Source organism: Gracilinanus agilis, chromosome 3 (genome assembly GCF_016433145.1).
Source record: "Gracilinanus agilis isolate LMUSP501 chromosome 3, AgileGrace, whole genome shotgun sequence".
NCBI classification, from domain to species: domain Eukaryota; kingdom Metazoa; phylum Chordata; class Mammalia; order Didelphimorphia; family Didelphidae; genus Gracilinanus; species Gracilinanus agilis.
In genome coordinates, this window is record NC_058132.1 from 3,452,513 (window position 1) to 3,473,260 (window position 20,748).

At 38.3% G+C, this 20,748-nt stretch overlaps 1 protein-coding gene across 1 annotated transcript in view; it reads left to right on the top strand.

The window, feature by feature from the left end:
• LOC123239360 (zinc finger protein 420-like) overlaps positions 1-20,748 on the top strand; it is a gene marked incomplete at its 3' end in the record, with an annotated part of 159,469 nt that overhangs the window by 59,124 nt on the left and 79,597 nt on the right. The gene's annotated exons all lie outside the window — the stretch shown is intronic.

A 20,748-nucleotide genomic window follows, 5' to 3' on the forward strand; every position in this document is an offset into this window, starting at 1 on the left:
ATGCATTTAAACAAAACAAATGAATTTTTAATGACAAATGAATTTAAAATCCCCTCAAAGTTCAAATTTTCCACATCCGGTTTTTCTCTCAGGCTTCTGGATCAGCATGTGGTCTTTATGGTCACCTCCATCTAGACTCCAGGAGGTAGTAAACTTCTTTCACTAAAATAACCTAGACTTTCATATGAAATGAAACACATCCCCCCTTGAAGAGGATAGAAAGAAACATGGAAATCACACAGGGATATATGGCTGTGGCATGAGGCATATGAATCACTGCCAATCAAAAATCATCAGAAAAATAGCACCAAAATGCCAAATAACTATTGGATGAAAATTCTAAACATCCAATACTAAATTTAATATGGAAAAATTCTAAATGAGAAAAAACAAAATTACAATAGCCCTTTGAATCATGCCCAATTAAAGTAATCCACATCTCATAGCATGTACTTACCCACTCAGCAGCCAGGACCACAATCAACTGCCACAGCAAGAAAATTAGGAAAAAGGGACTAGATTTTTACTTATTGGTCTGATATTATGTCATTTCTTCTTTTGTCATTGTTTGTCAGGGATAGAATATGGAGCCAGAACAGTCATTTGTTAGGTACTTGACATAAATTTCACAAGCAGTGTACTACAAGGAGTCCTGTGTCTTAACATATGTTAAGTGTCTCAACCTTGAGTCTCACACTAGGTTCAAGTCCTTTTTTATTGGCATAGAAGTCTCAGCAATTCTAGCAGGATTGGTTTCTCTTTTTGGCCTGTGTACTCTTTTGGCATCATTCAGGTTAAGTATGTGCTGCTTTGGCACTGTGTAGATGTCCGTGCATCTTTAGCACTTTACAGATGAGGTCTGTGCTCTGTTGTTGATCTTATGTCTGTGAATCAGACATATGTACTAAGTAAAGCCCCATAATATTTAAAAAACAATGGCAGTTTCAGTAGGCTAAGACTTTTGGGCAGGCAGTTACAGTTAGAACAAATAGACATAGTAAACCTACACTAATCTAATAATCAAAAAATCTTTCAATTTAAATGACATGTGCTTAAAACATAAATTGCACATGCAATTATAAAAAATGTGCTAAAAATTAAAATATACATTTTCCTATAATCAATGACAACTATATATATGTTACATTTTGTGGCACTTAAGGAGGGGTAGAATATAAAGGTTCTTACTGAAGAATTTAGATGCATTTTCTCTTAGTTTAGCCATGGTCCACAATGTGAGTGCAAATGTACATAAAAATGGAGGTATAAAAGCAATAATACATTAAAGAAAATACAAAGGCACAAAATGTAAATCAAGTCAATATAGGTCCCTAATACAAGTTTCCTTCGAGGTAATATATGTACAAAGAAAAATACCAAATGCACAAAATTCTCAAAATACAAGTACAAGGATTGATCAAATACAATGAAACAATAGTACAGATTCAGCAATAAGGAAGTCTCAAATGCAATCAATAGTCAGGATGGTACAGTCAATTATTCAGTAGCAACAGAAGGTATTCGTTTTATATGGCTACAATGAATCCATGAGGCCTTCTCCTCAATTTTAACAGCTGTTGGTGTAGACAATAGAATCTGAAATGGTCCATCATAAGCAGGTTCAGTCAACTTAGTACATTTGAAGTTCTTTATGTAAATGCTATCACCTGGGTTTAGATAGGTGATAGCAAACCTATAACACGCATGTCAGCACTGGCATGTGTAGCCATTTTTGATGACACGCAGCTGCATGTGGCCCCATACAGAGAAGTATGGAGCTGCATGCCAAGGATGAAATATTTGCTGTAGTGTAATGTAGACACTCTCTGCACTATAGATGACAATTCTACCTATATTAAATTATCTATTTTGGTTTATTAAATAGTTATATATTACAATTATACATTTTTTATTTATAGTTATATATTACAATTATACTTTTTTTTTCATTTAAACTATAAATATCGTGAAATTATGCTGTTTTTCTCTAAGTGTCACACCATCCGAGTTATGCTTAGTTTTTTGGCGAATTTTGACACATCAAGCTCAAAAGGTTGCCTATCACTGGTTTAGATCATGAAATGAGAAGTCTATGGAGCCTGCCTGAATAGCAGCTTCAGAGTCGTGGAGTTCTCGCAATTTTGTTTGTAATTCTTTGATATATGTGGCAGTGGTTGTATCCCGTCCAAACAATGATGTATAGGCAAGGGTAAATGGTTGAGCCTAAATAGGAGGATGTCTGAAGGGCATCTCAAATGGTGAGATGTGCAAATCACCTCTGGGTTGGCTTCTGAGATAAAATAGGACCAGAGAGAGAATTTTGGGCCATTTTAGATGAATTTCTGTGTACAATTTGCCACTCATAGTTTTAAGTTCTTTATTAATTCTTTCCACTTGGCCTGAGCTCTGGGGATGATAAGATATATGAAATTTAGGAGTTATCCCCAAACATGAGTAAATTTGTGATAAGACGGAATCAGTAAAATGGGTTCCTCTATCTGAATCGATACAGGCTGGCAGGTCAAAAGAAAGAATAATCTCTTTTAGAAGGACTTTGGCAACAAAAGCTGCTGTGGCACAAGTAGTAGGAAAGTCTTTGGGCCACCTGGTCAGCTGATCGACTATCACCTGACAAAATTTATACTATCTAGCTTTCAGCGTAGAGATAAAATCAATTTGTAAATGCCCAAATGGTGTGTAATCAAGAGGATGTCCACCAAAGGTTTTGCCACAAAAAGCATGATTGAAGGTCTGGTAAGTAGGGTAAGCTGTACATATTTTGGAGGTAATTGTAGTTATTCCAGGTGCTACCAATAATCTTTTAACAGTCTACAATGCCTTGGGTGTCAAAATGACCATGTTTATGGATGGAGTGACAAATTTGGGTATAGAAATTTCTAGGGAGTAGGGTTTTTCCATCTGATAATATCCATACTCCATTAATTTGTTTGGCTTTAAATTTCTTCTTCCATTGTCACACTTCCTTGTCAGTATAGGAAAGGGATAGATATAAATCATCAGTGATTGTCAGTGTCAAAATTAGCTCAGGTTCTTCCAAGGCCACTAGCTTTGCTGCAGCATCTGCTTGGTCATTTCCCCTGGAGACAGGGTCAGTACCACATATGTGGGTAGAGCAGTGAACAACAGCTATGACTTTGGAGAGCTGGAGGGCAGAAAGGTCAGTAATAAGGTCTGCATTGGCAATACATTTTCCAGCTGAAGTTAGGAATTCTCTCTGAAGCCATAGCATGCTGATGGTGTGACATATGCCGAATGCATAACGAGAGTCCATGTAAATCATGGCCCTCTTATCCTTTGTAATAAAACAGGCATGTTTTAAAGCTGTGAGTTCTGCACCTTGTGCACTTTACAGTTCAGGGTAAGGAAGCTGACCACAAAGTGGCAAATTCAGTAACTACCACAGCTCCTGTATAACATACAGTAACTACCACAGCTCCTGTATAACACATAACTTCTCATAAAGGAAGAAACATCTGTAAATATTAAATTGGAATTATCCAAAGGGGTGTCCAGTAAATCATTACAAGGTTTATCAGCAATGGACACTAAAGAGGTACAATCACGTAAAGGTTCTCCAGAAGTTGGCACATTGGGAAGCAAGGTTGCAGGATTAAGAACTACATAGTATTTTAAGGTGATATGTTCATTTTTCAATAGGGTTATCTTGTATCTTGTAATAATTTGATCTGTAAATGCCTGTGTCCTATGTCTTAATAACAATGTCCTGACCTCATGTGGGCACATTATGGTCAGGGGGCATCCTAATACTAGGTCAGCAGATTTAGTCACTAATAAAGCAGTGGTGGCTACTCCTCTAAGGCGTGGTGGTGCTCCTGAAGCTACTGGGTCCAACTGGGCTGAATAATAGTCCACCGAGCATTGAGCAGGTCTCAAAAGTTGAGTCAGAACACCTAAAGCAACCCCTCTCTTTTGATAGGCATATAATGTAAATGGATTATCATAATTTGTGATGCCTAGAGCAGGGGCAGACAAGATAGCATTTTTAAAATTTGAAAGAGCTGTCAGGTGCTCTGTTTCCAATTTAAGTGGTTCAGGGACCAAATTTTTTCCAAGTGAAATAAGGGGCTTAGTGTTTTCCCTATAGCAAGGGATCCAATGCTGACAAAATCCTGTTGCTCCAAGAATCACCCTTAATTGTTTTTTAGTGGTAGGAGCACTTAATTTTTTGATACTTTCAATATGTTTAGGAGAAATAAGACCAGACCCAGTAGTTAAAATGAAACCAAAATATTGGACTTTGGGGAGACGCCACTAAATTTTCTCCTCAGAGACTTTGTGGTCACTTTTATGTAGCTCCAAAAGGAGGTGCTTGCTATCCTCCTGACACGCTTCAGCACTTGGTGAAGCCATGAGCAAATCATCCATATATTGGATTAAGTGGCTGTGTTTGAATTTAATGGTATCCATATCTGCATTCAAGAATTGTGTAGATAATGTAGGACTGTCCGTGAACCCTTGGGGAAATCGAGTCCAGGTCCATTAGAAACCTTTGCCGGTGAAACCAAAGATATGCCTGGAATCCTCATGTATAGGTATAGAAAAGAAAGCAGAGCACAAGTCTATGACAGTAAAGTGTGTAGCTGTGCTGGGAATATTAGAAATAATGAAATTTAGGTTGGAAACTATGGGTGTCAAATCCTGAACAAATCAATAGAGATGCTTGCCATAGGGCCCCGATTTTGGTTATTTAACAGTCAGGATGGGAGTATTGTATTCTGATTTGCAAGGATATCCTGCCTGGTCAATCAATGAATTTATTATTGGGGCAATGCCTTCAATTGCCTCCTTCGAGACAGGTTACTGAGAAATGGAAGGAAGTGGGTTAGATTTTGCTTTAATTTGGACAAAGTCAGCTGATTTAAGTAGGCCAATATCAGAAGACGATGTGACCCAGAGAGACTCAGGAATATCAGTGGGGATTGAGCAAAGTTAAAGTTTCCTCTGGTAAGTCTAATGAGATAAAACCATTAGGCGACCAATTTATTGTGGCTCCAAGTTTACATAATAAATCCCTCCCCAGAAGATTTATAGGGGAGCCAGGCAGTAAGAGGAAAGTATGCTTCACTGGCAGATACCATCCTAGGGGAAAGCTTTGGAACCTTTTGGGGTGTCCCTGATACCCTGATTATATTTATTGAACCGATGGAATTGCAAGCTGAATCTGGTGTGCTCCTCAATACATATCTGGAAGCTCCAGTGTCCAAAACAATCATAATAGATGTCAACAACTTTTAACATTACGTGGGACTCATCAGTATGCGGGGTCAGTGAATAGGAACAATGGGCAGTAAGACATCAGGGTCTGGAAAATCAAAGGTTGTATCCTCTGATTCCTATGCCCCAACTTCCTCCTGCACACCTTTATAATTTTTGGTAGTTCCTTGGACTCCCCCCTGAGGGGCATTAGCACTCTGATTAGTAAGGTAATAAGCTCCACTTAAAAGATATTGTGGGGTCATTTGGTTTGAGTTATCTGCCTGATTTATGGTCCTAGAATGATTAGTCTTGAAATTGCTATTCCTATAGTTATTGATCTGATAATTGTTGTTCCTGAAATTATTTCTATAGTTGCTGTTCCTGAAATTATTGTAGTTATTATTATTATTCCTGATTGCCTGGAATAGATATCTGTAATTCATCATTACATGGCCTTCTTTTCACAGAAGTGGCAGATCAAAGATGGATAATTAGATTCTTGGAGAGGCACAACTGGTATTGGTATAGTATCATGCCTTATTTCCTGTTTATCTTATTACTTAAAGATTGCAGGTCCTTTTCTATTATTTCCAATAAATCATTAGCTTCTGCTGTTTTCTCTGCATGTCTTTTCGAGACATACACAGTAGTTATCCTCAATTCTTCCAGATCCATCTCAAGCCATTTTGGGCAATGCGTTTTAAAATAGTCTTGGACCATCCTGCAAGAATTAACGTACTGATGCCGTATTTGTCTGATATCTTCTTCGTCAGAAAAATCTAGGTCTAGGTACCTATTTCCCAGCTCAAAGAGCCTATCCATAAATTGGAAGGGTGTCTCATCATTTTGCATAAGGTGGTCAAATTTTGTCCAAACATCTGATTTTTCAACATTCTTACATTGCTTTTAGAATGGAATTTCTAGCATTAATTGTAAATATACCCTGGGAATATTATAGTCCCATTGAGGATCTTGAGGTGGCCAGTGCGCTGCATCATGTTTTCAGGATTTATTTACATGCATGAGAGATTATTTTATTTCCCTCACGTTCCATCAGAAAAGCCTGAAGTAATTTTTCAACGTCTTTAAAAGAAGGATCATATTGGAAGAGTATATCTGTCATTTTTTTTTTCATTAAAGCAATGGGCTTCCTGAAAACTGGGAGTATCTTTTTAAAATTCTTTAATATCCTGGATGTGAAAGGAGTATGATGTCTTAAGCGTATCACATTCCCAGTTTGTCCTATTGTGGGCACTTCCCTTAAGGGGAAAAGCCCATCATAGGAATCAGAATCAGTCTGTGGTTTTGGTTTCTTTGGAGTTGTTTGCATGCTTACCGAGGCAGTATGGGTAGGAACTGGTATGGTCTGGGCTGGGTTTGGTTGTAGGCTGGGAGAAAGGATAGGAGAGGATGGGGTGTCAGGAGGAGCAGGGGAGGGAAGACTGGCCAGGAGATACACATGAGAGAGTAGTTTTTACACATCCATCTCCTCTATTTCAGGAGAAATAGGATTTTCCTCTCTCAGTAGTTTGGGAACATGTTCACAAAATTTTGAATTAGATATTTGAATTGGATCCTTCTTTTCCACTGGATCATGCATAGGGTATTTAAAATTTTCCAATTAAAGTTGTACTGCTGCTTGGATTTTGCTTGCATTTTCTTATTTGCAGCGTTTTTTGTCTTCATATAGAAGATTAGAAAGAGAAGATTTCCCAGCAGCATGAGGAAAAGGAAGCATTTGGAAACCATAAAGGTTTCTAATTTGGCAAAAGCCAAGATTTTCCTGAATGGAAGTGATCATATTAAATGGTTTCTATTGATTTATTCATTTAGTTAGCTTTAATTAATTATTTATTTGCTTGTTTTATTTATTTGTGACTTTAAATTATTTATTTATTTGGTTATTTTCAGATGCCAGAAAATTTTGTTATTGTTGCTGCCCTCCAGTGGTAGAAAGGTAGCACTGTAGCTCAGTAGGAAAGGGGGGAAACACACTGAGTGCTCAGTGCTGGCCTCTAATGGTTAAGATGCAGTACTATGGGAGAGGAGAAAATTGCTGGTGGGGAGTGGGACTTGTGGGTAAGGGGGCAGAGTTAAAGCACTCAGGGGTGCCGGGAACCAAAATGGAGGAAGGGGGTGTAGCTGAAGCACTCTGGGGGTACCTTCCCACAAAGGCAAGTAGGGTTTAGGGCTTTTGTTTTTTCTTTTCTTTTCCGCTCAGCAGGTAGTTAAGAGTTAGAGGCAGGCTGGGAGTTTTAGAATTAGGCTGGGGTGGGTAAAAGTGAGAGAGGGACTTGGGTTTTTCCGTGACCCCTGCTAGGTTTTTTAGCTGGAACCCCTGCTGGGTTTTAGCCCAGCAGAGATAAGGAGGGTTAGGGTTAAGGCTCCTGGGATGGGTGAGGGAGATTAAGATCTGGAACCCCTGGTGAGGCAGAGGAACCCAGCAGGGGTTTAGTAGGGGAAGGGACCCCCTCTGGGCTGGGTTTGGATGGGAAGTTGTTTTTTTTTAACTTACCTGAGGTAGCAAAGCAGGCAGATAGGCAGGTTCAGGTCTCAATCAAAGTTGCCAGATTGTGATGTGGGTGAAAGGAGGATGAGGATGGATGAGAGGAAGGGAAAGAGAAGGTAGGGAAGCCAGAAGAAGGGAAGGAAGCTAGCTGGGGTAACCAGTCCCCAGCTCTGGTGGGGAAATTGACCTGAGCCCTTCAGAGCTCAAAAACCAAGCTGGTTTATTTAGATTAGGAAAGAGGTTAGGGAAAGCTAGGGAAATTAGGCTCTCCAGAAGCACTCCTCCGTCCTGGTGGGAAAGACACTCTGGGGAAAAAGGTGCTTCCACCAGTGGGGAAAAAAGGCATGAAAACCCATACTCTCCCTTTCTCTTAAACCTTCCTCAAACACCTCCCACAAAAGAAGTGGGATGTGTCTGAGGAAATTAGGGTAGAGGATCCTGGAAGAGGTAGTCTCTTGGGGTTAGTACATTTTAAAATGCACACCTTAAAACACTATACAGTTCTAAATCCTGCAACCTTGCTTCCAGATCTATCAGTTTCAGGAGAACCTTTGCACAATCTTTAGTGTCCATAGCAGAAAAACCTCGAGATAATCTCCTGGGCACTCCTTTAGACAATCTAGATCTAATCTTATTCACTGATGGTCCTTTTTTCATGAGGGATGGCATACTCTACACTGGAGCTGCCATTGTGTGGTGTTATGTGTAAAATCCTGCAACCATGTTTTCATGGGTTGCAAGCTGACAATTGCCAAGTTAGAACACAGAACCTGGCAGAGGACCCAGGCTGGGTACCAGGGTGACAGTTGAAGTGAGGGCATAAAAAGGGTCCCCAGACCCATCTTCACTTCTGGCTCTGAACTTCAGAGTTAGGGAGGTAAAGGTTGGACAAGTCGGTCCCTGGGTGGTCAGGGTGGTTTTGGGTAGATTTTTTAGGCAGGTAGGAACAACTACCATTGCTAGCCAAATTCAACAGCTCTTTGGCATACTCAACAACCCTTATTATAAACAAGAGACAAATTCTACTATCAGAGCTGTTGAGATTGCCTTCAAGGCTTTCTCATACTGTTGCACCTAAAGATCTTTCTGTATTTCCTAAAGTAGTTTAGTGATATTATTTAATCAAGATCTTAGCTTACCTTCACCCACTTTCCAAATCCCTTTTACCCGATTCAGTTTAATTGCCAATAAACCCATTTAACCTCAGGCTTAAAGATCTTTGAAGCCATTGCCTTTACCTTTATCAAGGGCCAAATATCACCAGCAGTCAGGTCAGATTAATAGCTCTAGTTGGCAAACCTTTTTCAAACAGTTAGTTTCAGGAAGTCCCAGCCTCCTTCCTGGAAACTATACCAACTGTCCAATAGAATTAATTCCAACTCCCAGGGGCAGAAGCAGAGAATCCTGATCTTAAAGGGGTCTAGGCTTTTGCTAGTGAGAGTTCATCTGCCTCTCATTCAGCTTAGGTGAAGGACCGCTGTTACACATACCAACTTCTACATCTGCCCAAGGGCCCCTTGGGCTGGCCTTATACCATCAACACACCACCCCTGCACTGCAGTTAGCCCCTACATTACAGTGGTCGGCTTCAATGCCCTCAAATATAAGTGCTCAAGATGCAGAACTGATAGATCTAAAACATGCCTGTATAATTGCCAAAGATAAGAAGGCAACAATTTACACAGACTCTAATTTGGAATATGTCATGCAGTGGGTATTTTTAACATCAGCTGGAAATGTGTAGTAAATGGAGAAATTATTGAAGTTCTTTCTGCCCTTCAGCTCCCTGAAGCTTCAGCTGTAATTCATTGCCCTGCCCATATAGGTGGCACTGACCCTGTCTCTAGGGGAAATGACTGGGTAGATACTGCTGCAAAGCTAGGGGCCTTAGAAGGGCCAGGGTTAATTTTAACACTGGCAACTAATGATGACTTAAATTCATCGCTTTCTTAAAATAAGGAAGTAGAAAAATGGAAGCATAAATTTAAAGTAAAATTGATGAATGGAGTATGAGTATCAGCTGAAGGAAAACCCCTATTCCCTAGTTTTATCACCAAATTTTCTAATCCATTCACAAAAATGATCACTTCAGTATCCAGGACATTGTGGACTCTGTTGAGTATGGATAGCCCCTGGTATTACTACCATAGCCTCTAAAGTGTGTACAGCCTGTCAAACCTGCCAAGAATATAATCAGCATGCCTTTGATGGCAAAGCTTTTGGTGAGGGTTCTCTGGGTTACACACCTTTTGAATACCTGAAAATTGTTTTTATCACTATGCCAAAAGCTGGACAGTATACATTTTGTGTGGTCATAGTAGATCAGCTAACCAGATAGCCTTAAGCATTTCCTACTGCTTGAGCCACAGTGGCTATTGTTGCCAAGATGCTTTTAAGAGAGTATTCCTCATTTTTGCCTGCCAACACGAATTGATTCAGACAGAGAAACTCATTTTACTAATTTGGTTTTCTCTCAGATATATCCTTGTTTGGGGATAACTCCCAAATTCTACATACCATCCCATCCCCAGAGCTCAGGCCAAGTTGAGAGAATGAATAGAGATCTTAAGTCTATGACTGACAAATTTTGCACTGAGTCACTTAAAATGGCCTGAAATTCTCCCCCTGGCCCTATTTTACCTTCATAGCATGCCCAGGGGAGATCTACACATCTCACCATTTGAGATGCTTTTTGGACATATGCAGGCTAAACCTTTTTCTCCTGCATACACATCATTATTAGGGGAAGACACTTCTATTACCTCATATATACAGGATTTACAGATCAAATTACAAGAACTCCATGAATCTGGAGCTACTGTACAATCAGGACCAATAGATTTCTTGCACCATGACCTGTACCCTGGTGACAAGGTGTACATAAAGAACTTCCAGCTCACTGGGGCAACTTAGCCTGCCTAGGAAGGTCCATTCCAAGTCCTGTTAACCACTCCAACAGCTATCAAAATTTAATGAAAGGACTCTTGGATCCATTGCTCACATGTAAAGAGAGTACCTTCTATACATAAGTGACTGAATCCTATTATGCTTTTTATACTTGCTGATTGTTTTAAGATTTTGTTTTTAAGTTTATATATTTATTTAATCTACAATATTCTGTTACACCATGTCACTTTCTGTTACTGTGTTTTGGCTATTGGCTATGTATTCTGTTGCACTGTCATTTGTACCATCCTATGCTTGGATTGGAGAAAATACCATTATAAAAGTCCACAAACTCGTTGGACAAAATCTGTATTAGTAACCTTTGGAGAAGTTGATGGGTTATTGTGATTTTGGGGAGTTTTGGTACTTCTTTGAAGGTGCATTAGCTGCTGTATTACTGTTTTAAAAAGCTGTTACTTATTAAAAATTATGTGCATTTACACTGTGGATCATTGCCAAGTTAAAAAAGTAATGGATCTCATTTTTGGGTAAGAAACCTTTGTATTCTGCCTCTCCTTGGCAAACTCAGTGTGTCACTGATTGTGAACTATATATTTTTTGATTTTTAAAAAATTTTATTCATATTTTCCTTGTATGTGCAACAGAATATTTGAGTTTTCTTTTTTCTATCATTTTTTGTACTTGAAGCACATTACCAGTATCAATGGTTTTTCGATTTTCCACTACAGTAAGTTTAAAATGTCCATTAGTTCTAATGTTAATTAAGCTTTAGACTATGGAAACCTACCATTGATTGTTAAATATTATGGGACTTTACTTAATGATTGTGTCTGACTCCAGGAGAAAGGATCACAAAAGAGCCACTGCACAGTGTCAAGGAGCACAAGGTCAAGGAGACCAACCAATCCTGGTGGAATTGATGAGATTCAGTGCAAAGATAGGGGACTTGAACTTATTTGGGAGTTCGAGGAAGCAGCTGTTTAACAATGTCAAATACAGGATTCCCTTATGCCAGATCCAGACTTCTACCAAGTACCTCAGTTTGGCTGTCATTTTGGCTCCCCTATCCCTGAGTGCAAAGGTAAAATCAGACTAGGGAATGATATTTCCCTTTCTGCTTCAAAATCTTGTCTTTTTTTCCCCTCTTTCATAGTGTAGCAATTTCCTATAGTTCTGGTTGCTCATTGGGTAAGTGTATAATTACTACTACAGGGTTCTGGGATATAAATCACTTTAATCAGGCCCTGATTCAAGGACCTGTTACGGGCTTATTTTTTCTTTACTTAGAATTTTTACACATGAGACTTTGATATTTCATGTGACATCCCAAAGTAACTTTTTCTCTTTTGTTTTTGAATTTTATTTTGACAATTGATTCATATACCTCATAACTCAGCCATGTATCTGGGGGTGAACCTCATCAACATCCTGCTCAGGGTGGGGGAGGGGTATTGTATCATTGTCATAAAATTCTAGATTTATAAAATCTTTTCTTGTTTGAGAGTAATTTTAGGATAAGAATCTTGCTACCTCCCGAATCAAAAAAGCGAACTATTTGGAGAAGGCATCATGGAGATGCCTGTAGAAACCACACACTGCACCAAAAGATCCAGAATGAACTTTGAGATGTAGTGAAATTGAAGTGTGGGGGGGTCGAAAACATTTATTTTAAATGTACACTTTTATGCCAAAGGGGACTGCCCCCTTATTGGCTTTTTGTCAATGCACCTATCAGTAGTTTTGTTGTCTTTCTCTTTTATTCCTTTTATCCCCAAATTATTGTAATTTCCCTTTAGAAAATGCAATATTTTATACACTTCTAATGAAAAGATCTTTAGGTAAAATTTAGTTATGTGTACAGAGTCATTGGGGAAAACCAGGCATGGGGAATTGTGTAATTAGAATCTGCACCCCAGGACTCTCTCTCCCAGCATCCCACTTTTATTCTCATGCTATATCCTTACATTTTGGAGATAGTTTTTGTGACCCCGCTGCTCTTTTCCCCCCTCATTGTGGCTGGGAAAGTGGGTTTTACTCAGGCTTTTACTTTTGTCCTTTTATTTTGTCTATTTCAAGTGATTATTAATAAATCTTATAAAATGTGATACTTGGAGTTATTGGATATTAATTTTAATTTTACACTGGTATAAATCCTAACTGGTCACAGTGAATAAACCTAATGATAATGTTGCTATAGTCTCTTTGTTAGGATTTTATTTAAGATTTTAGCATCAATATTCATTAAGGAAATTGGTCTGTAATTTTCTTTCTGGGTTTTTGGTCATCCTGGCTTAGGTATCAGCACCATACTTGTGTCATAAAAATAATTTGATAGAACTCCTTCTTTACTTATTTTGCCAAATAGTTTGTATAGTATTGGCAGTCATTGCCCTTTAATGCTTGGGAGAATACACTTGTGAATTCACCTGACCTTGGGGATTTTTTTCTTAGGGACTTCATCGGGGGCTTTTTGAATTACTTTTTCTGAGATGGGATTATATAAGTATTCTAGTGTCCCTTTTGTTAATCTGGGCAATTTATATTTTTGTAAATATTCATCCATTTCATCTTGAACAGATTTATTGTCATATAGTTGAGCAAGATAAGTTCTGATTTCTTTCATTTTCTTTTTGTTGGAAGTGAATTCATTCTTTTCATTTTTGGTACTGGTTGATTCTCCTCTTTTTAAAATCAAATTAACCAATGCTCTATTTAATTTATTTTTTCATAGAACAAACTCCTAGTCTTATTTATTAGTTCAGTAGTCCTTTTAATTTTAATTTTATTTGTTTCTCCTTTGNGAAGGGAAGGAAGTTAGCTGGGGTAACCAGTCCCCAGCTCTGGTGGGGAAATTGACCTGAGCCCTTCAGAGCTCAAAAACCAAGCTGGTTTATTTAGATTAGGAAAAAGGTTAGGGAAAGCTAGGGAAATTAGGCTCTCCAGAAGCACTCCTCCGTCCTGGTGGGAAAGGCACTCTGGGGAAAAAGGTGCTTCCACCAGTGGGGAAAAAAGGCATGAAAACCCATACTCTCCCTTTCTCTTATACCTTCCTCAAACATCTCCCACAAAGGAAGTGGGATGTGTCTGAGGAAATTAGGGTAGAGGATCCTGGAAGAGGTAGTCTCTTGCGGTTAGTACATTTTAAAATGCACACCTTAAAACACTATACAGTTCTAAATCCTGCAACCTTGCTTCCAGATTTATCAGTTTCAGGAGAACCTTTGCACAATCTTTAGTGTCCATAGCAGAAAAACCTCGAGATAATCTCCTGGGCACTCCTTTAGACAATCTAGATCTAATCTTATTCACTGATGGTCCTTTTTTCATGAGGGATGGCATACTCTACACTGGAGCTGCCATTGTGTGGTGTTATGTGTAAAATCCTGCAACCATGTTTTCATGGGTTGCAAGCTGACAATTGCCAAGTTAGAACACAGAACCTGGCAGAGGACCCAGGCTGGGTACCAGGGTGACAGTTGAAGTGAGGGCATAAAAAGGGGTCCCCAGACCCGTCTTCACTTCTGGCTCTGAACTCCAGAGTTAGGGAGGTAAAGGTTGGACAAGTCGGTCCCTGGGTGGTCAGGGTGGTTTTGGGTAGATTTTTTAGGCAGGTAGGAACAACTACCATTGCTAGCCAAATTCAACAGCTCTTTGGCATACTCAACAACCCTTATTATAAACAAGAGACAAATTCTACTATCAGAGCTGTTGAGATTGCCTTCAAGGCTTTCTCATACTGTTGCACCTAAAGATCTTTCTGTATTTCCTAAAGTAGTTTAGTGATATTATTTAATCAAGATCTTAGCTTACCTTCACCCACTTTCCAAATCCCTTTTACCCGATTCAGTTTAATTGCCAATAAACCCATTTAACCTCAGGCTTAAAGATCTTTGAAGCCATTGCCTTTACCTTTATCAAGGGCCAAATATCACCAGCAGTCAGGTCAGATTAATAGCTCTAGTTGGCAAACCTTTTTCAAACAGTTAGTTTCAGGAAGTCCCAGCCTCCTTCCTGGAAACTATACCAACTGTCCAATATAATTAATTCCAACTCCCAGGGGCAGAAGCAGAGAATCCTGATCTTAAAGGGGTCTAGGCTTTTGCTAGTGAGAGTTCATCTGCCTCTCATTCAGCTTAGGTGAAGGACCGCTATTACACATACCAACTTCTACATCTGCCCAAGGGCCCCTTGGGCTGGCCTTATACCATCAACACACCACCCCTGCACTGCAATTAGCCCCTACATTACAGTGGTCAGCTTCAATGCCCTCAAATATAAGTGCTCAAGATGCAGAACTGATAGATCTAAAACATGCCTGTATAATTGCCAAAGATAAGAAGGCAACAATTTACACAGACTCTAATTTGGAATATGTCATGCAGTGGGTATTTTTAACATCAGCTGGAAATGTGTAGTAAATGGAGAAATTATTGAAGTTCTTTCTGCCCTTCAGCTCCCTGAAGCTTCAGCTGTAATTCATTGCCCTGCCCATATAGGTGGCACTGACCCTGTCTCTAGGGGAAATGACTGGGTAGATACTGCTGCAAAGCTAGGGGCCTTAGAAGGGCCAGGGTTAATTTTAACACTGGCAACTAATGATGACTTAAATTCATCGCTTTCTTAAAATAAGGAAGTAGAAAAATGGAAGCATAAATTTAAAGTAAAATTGATGAATGGAGTATGAGTATCAGCTGAAGGAAAACCCCTATTCCCTAGTTTTATCACCAAATTTTCTAATCCATTCACAAAAATGATCACTTCAGTATCCAGGACATTGTGGACTCTGTTGAGTATGGATAGCCCCTGGTATTACTACCATAGCCTCTAAAGTGTGTACAGCCTGTCAAACCTGCCAAGAATATAATCAGCATGCCTTTGATGGCAAAGCTTTTGGTGAGGGTTCTCTGGGTTACACACCTTTTGAATACCTGAAAATTGTTTTTATCACTATGCCAAAAGCTGGACAGTATACATTTTGTGTGGTCATAGTAGATCAGCTAACCAGATAGCCTTAAGCATTTCCTACTGCTTGAGCCACAGTGGCTATTGTTGCCAAGATGCTTTTAAGAGAGTATTCCTCATTTTTGCCTGCCAACACGAATTGATTCAGACAGAGAAACTCATTTTACTAATTTGGTTTTCTCTCAGATATATCCTTGTTTGGGGATAACTCCCAAATTCTACATACCATCCCATCCCCAGAGCTCAGGCCAAGTTGAGAGAATGAATAGAGATCTTAAGTCTATGACTGACAAATTTTGCACTGAGTCACTTAAAATGGCCTGAAATTCTCCCCCTGGCCCTATTTTACCTTCATAGCATGCCCAGGGGAGATCTACACATCTCACCGTTTGAGATGCTTTTTGGACATATGCAGGCTAAACCTTTTTCTCCTGTATACACATCATTATTAGGGGAAGACACTTCTATTACCTCATATATACAGGATTTACAGATCAAATTACAAGAACTCCATGAATCTGGAGCTACTGTACAATCAGGACCAATAGATTTCTTGCACCATGACCTGTACCCTGGTGACAAGGTGTACATAAAGAACTTCCAGCTCACTGGGGCAATTTAGCCTGCCTAGGAAGGTCCATTCCAAGTCCTGTTAACCACTCCAACAGCTATCAAAATTTAATGAAAGGACTCTTGGATCCATTGCTCACATGTAAAGAGAGTACCTTCTATACATAAGTGACTGAATCCTATTATGCTTTTTATACTTGCTGATTGTTTTAAGATTTTGTTTTTAAGTTTATATATTTATTTAATCTACAATATTCTGTTACACCATGTCACTTTCTGTTACTGTGTTTTGGCTATTGGCTATGTATTCTGTTGCACTGTCATTTGTACCATCCTATGCTTGGACTGGAGAAAATACCATTATAAAAGTCCACAAACTCGTTGGACAAAATCTGTATTAGTAACCTTTGGAGAAGTTGATGGGTTATTGTGATTTTGGGGAATTTTGGTACTTCTTTGAAGGTGCATTAGCTGCTGTATTACTGTTTTAAAAAGCTGTTACTTATTAAAAATTATGTGCATTTACACTGTGGATCATTGCCAAGTTAAAAAAGTAATGGATCTCATTTTTGGGTAAGAAACCTTTGTATTCTGCCTCTCCTTGGCAAACTCAGTGTGTCACTGATTGTGAACTATATATTTTTTGATTTTTAAAAAATTTTATTCATATTTTCCTTGTATGTGCAACAGAATATTTGAGTTTTCTTTTTTCTATCATTTTTTGTACTTGAAGCACATTACCAGTATCAATGGTTTTTCGATTTTCCACTACAGTAAGTTTAAAATGTCCATTAGTTCTAATGTTAATTAAGCTTTAGACTATGGAAACCTACCATTGATTGTTAAATATTATGGGACTTTACTTAATGATTGTGTCTGACTCCAGGAGAAAGGATCACAAAAGAGCCACTGCACAGTGTCAAGGAGCACAAGGTCAAGGAGACCAACCAATCCTGGTGGAATTGATGAGATTCAGTGCAAAGATAGGGGACTTGAACTTATTTGGGAGTTCGAGGAAGCAGCTGTTTAACAATGTCAAATATAGGATTCCCTTATGCCAGATCCAGACTTCTACCAAGTACCTCAGTTTGGCTGTCATTTTGGCTCCCCTATCCCTGAGTGCAAAGGTAAAATCAGACTAGGGAATGATATTTCCCTTTCTGCTTCAAAATCTTGTCTTTTTTTCCCCTCTTTCATAGTGTAGCAATTTCCTATAGTTCTGGTTGCTCATTGGGTAAGTGTATAATTACTACTATAGGCTTCTGGGACATAAATCACTTTAATCAGGCCCTGATTCAAGGACCTGTTACGGGCTTATTTTTTCTTTACTTAGAATTTTTACACATGAGACTTTGATATTTCATGTGACATCCCAAAGTAACTTTTTCTCTTTTGTTTTTGAATTTTATTTTGACAATTGATTCATATACCTCATAACTCAGCCATGTATCTGGGGGTGAACCTCATCAACATCCTGCTCAGGGTGGGGGAGGGGTATTGTATCATTGTCATAAAATTCTAGATTTATAAAATCTTTTCTTGTTTGAGAGTAATTTTAGGATAAGAATCTTGCTACCTCCCGAATCAAAAAAGCGAACTATTTGGAGAAGGCATCATGGAGATGCCTGTAGAAACCACACACTGCACCAAAAGATCCAGAATGAACTTTGAGATGTAGTGAAATTGAAGTGTGGGGGGGTCGAAAACATTTATTTTAAATGTACACTTTTATGCCAAAGGGGACTGCCCCCTTATTGGCTTTTTGTCAATGCACCTATCAGTAGTTTTGTTGTCTTTCTCTTTTATTCCTTTTATCCCCAAATTATTGTAATTTCCCTTTAGAAAATGCAATATTTTATACACTTCTAATTAAAAGATCTTTAGGTATAATTTAGTTATGTGTACATAGTCATTGGGGAAAACCAGGCATGGAGAATTGTGTAATTAGAATCTGCACCCCAGGACTCTCTCTCCCAGCATCCCACTTTTATTCTCATGCTATATCCTTACATTTTGGAGATAGTTTTTGTGACCCCGCTGCTCTTTTCCCCCCTCATTGTGGCTGGGAAAGTGGGTTTTACTCAGGCTTTTACTTTTGTCCTTTTATTTTGTCTATTTCAAGTGATTATTAATAAATCTTATAAAATGTGATACTTGGAGTTATTGGATATTAATTTTAATTTTACACTGGTATAAATCCTAACTGGTCACAGTGAATAAACCTAATGATAATGTTGCTATAGTCTCTTTGTTAGGATTTTATTTAAGATTTTAGCATCAATATTCATTAAGGAAATTGGTCTGTAATTTTCTTTCTGGGTTTTTGGTCATCCTGGCTTAGGTATCAGCACCATACTTGTGTCATAAAAATAATTTGATAGAACTCCTTCTTTACTTATTTTGCCAAATAGTTTGTATAGTATTGGCAGTCATTGCCCTTTAATGCTTGGGAGAATACACTTGTGAATTCACCTGACCTTGGGGATTTTTTTCTTAGGGACTTCATCGGGGGCTTTTTGAATTACTTTTTCTGAGATGGGATTATATAAGTATTCTAGTGTCCCTTTTGTTAATCTGGGCAATTTATATTTTTGTAAATATTCATCCATTTCATCTTGAACAGATTTATTGTCATATAGTTGAGCAAGATAAGTTCTGATTTCTTTCATTTTCTTTTTGTTGGAAGTGAATTCATTCTTTTCATTTTTGGTACTGGTTGATTCTCCTCTTTTTAAAATCAAATTAACCAATGCTCTATTTAATTTATTTTTTCATAGAACAAACTCCTAGTCTTATTTATTAGTTCAGTAGTCCTTTTAATTTTAATTTTATTTGTTTCTCCTTTGACTTTTAGGATTTCTAATTTAGTCTTTAATTTGGTTTTGCTTTTTTTTTTTTTTTAAACCCTTGTACTTCAGTGTATTGTCTCATAGGTGGAAGATTGGTAAGGGTGGGCAATGGGGGTCAAGTGACTTGCCTAGGGTCACACAGCTGGGAAGTGGCTGAGGCCGGGTTTGAACCTAGGACCTCCTGTCTCTAGGTCTGACTCTCACTCCACTGAGCTACCCAGCTGCCCCCTTAGTCTTTAATTTGGAATTTTCAACTTGTTCTTCTAGTTTTTTTAGCTTCCCCCCCCCCCCCATTATATTGATATAAGCATTCAGGGATAAACATTTTTCCAAGTACTACTTTGGCTATATCCCATAAATTTGGATATGTTGTCTTCTCATTATCATTCTCTTCAATGAAATCAGTGATTGTTTTTATGATTTGTTCTTTGAGCGATCCATTTTGAAGAATTAGATTATTCATTTTCCAATTGATTTTTAATTTGCATTTCCAGGAAACTGTATTGATCATAATTTTTATCAAATTGTAATCTGAAAAAGATGCATTAATTCTCCTTTTCTGCATTTGGTTGTGACATTTTAATGTCACAATACACGGTCAACTTTTGTGCATATATCATCCTCATTCAATTTTCTCTGGATATCTATTAAATCTATTTTTTCTGAAATTTCATTCACTTCCTTTGCTTTGTTCTTATTTATTTTTTGGTTAGATTTATCTAGTTTTGATAGGGAAAAGTTGAGATCCCTCACTAGTGTAGTTTTACTGCCTATTTCCTCCTTAAGCTCTTTTAGTTTCTCCTTTAAAAATCTGCAGGCTTTATCTGTTGGTGCACATGTTAAGTATGGATATTACTTCATTTTCAAGATTCCCTTTAATCAAGATATAATTACCTTCTATATCTCTTTTAATTGGATCTATTTTTGCTTTAGCTTTGTCTGAGACCAGAATTGCTATTCCTGCTTTTATTTTTAATTGTATTTATTTTTAAATATTTTTCAATGGTTACATAATTCATATTTTCTCCCTCCCCACTCCTGGAGCTGACAAGCAGTTCCACTGGTGTTATACATGAACTATCATTTGACACCTATTTCCATATTATTCATTTTTGTAATAAAGTGATCCCATTCTCATTTGGAAATGACTGCTTGTGTCTATTTTTACTCTGTTGTGAAGATTTTTGTCCCATGTTTTTTCCTCTCTGAATTTCTGGCCCATGGTCAAAACTTGGCCAACTGCCCAGGAATTTATCTTTCCCTCTTGCTCTAGTCTCAGGAAAAAAGGCTTTATTTGGTTTCCAAGGAGTCAAGTCTATTGTGCCTGCAAATCATTTTCCAACCTGAAAACTGCCACTAAATTTCACCACCCCCAGGTTTTGGACAAGATCTCAGCTCCGATTCCCTAATCATCCTTGCTGGATCTCTCATCCTGGTGCTCAAGGCAGAGGGGTCCCCAATCCCAGACACAAACAGCTTAAATTTCCTGATCATACTTGCTATCCAGGAGGAACAGAAGAAACTGGAGATCCTTTTCACAGGTTTTTGCTGCAAATTTACTTTTTAATATCTTTTAGGCTTTTCTCCAGCTAGGGGTGCTCAATTTCTTTATCTTAGGGGACATTTTTGGCCTAATTCCCTTAACTAGAAGCTCTCTCTGACTTGTCTCTTTTAAAGTCACACATACACACAAGCACTGCACCGTTTTCTACT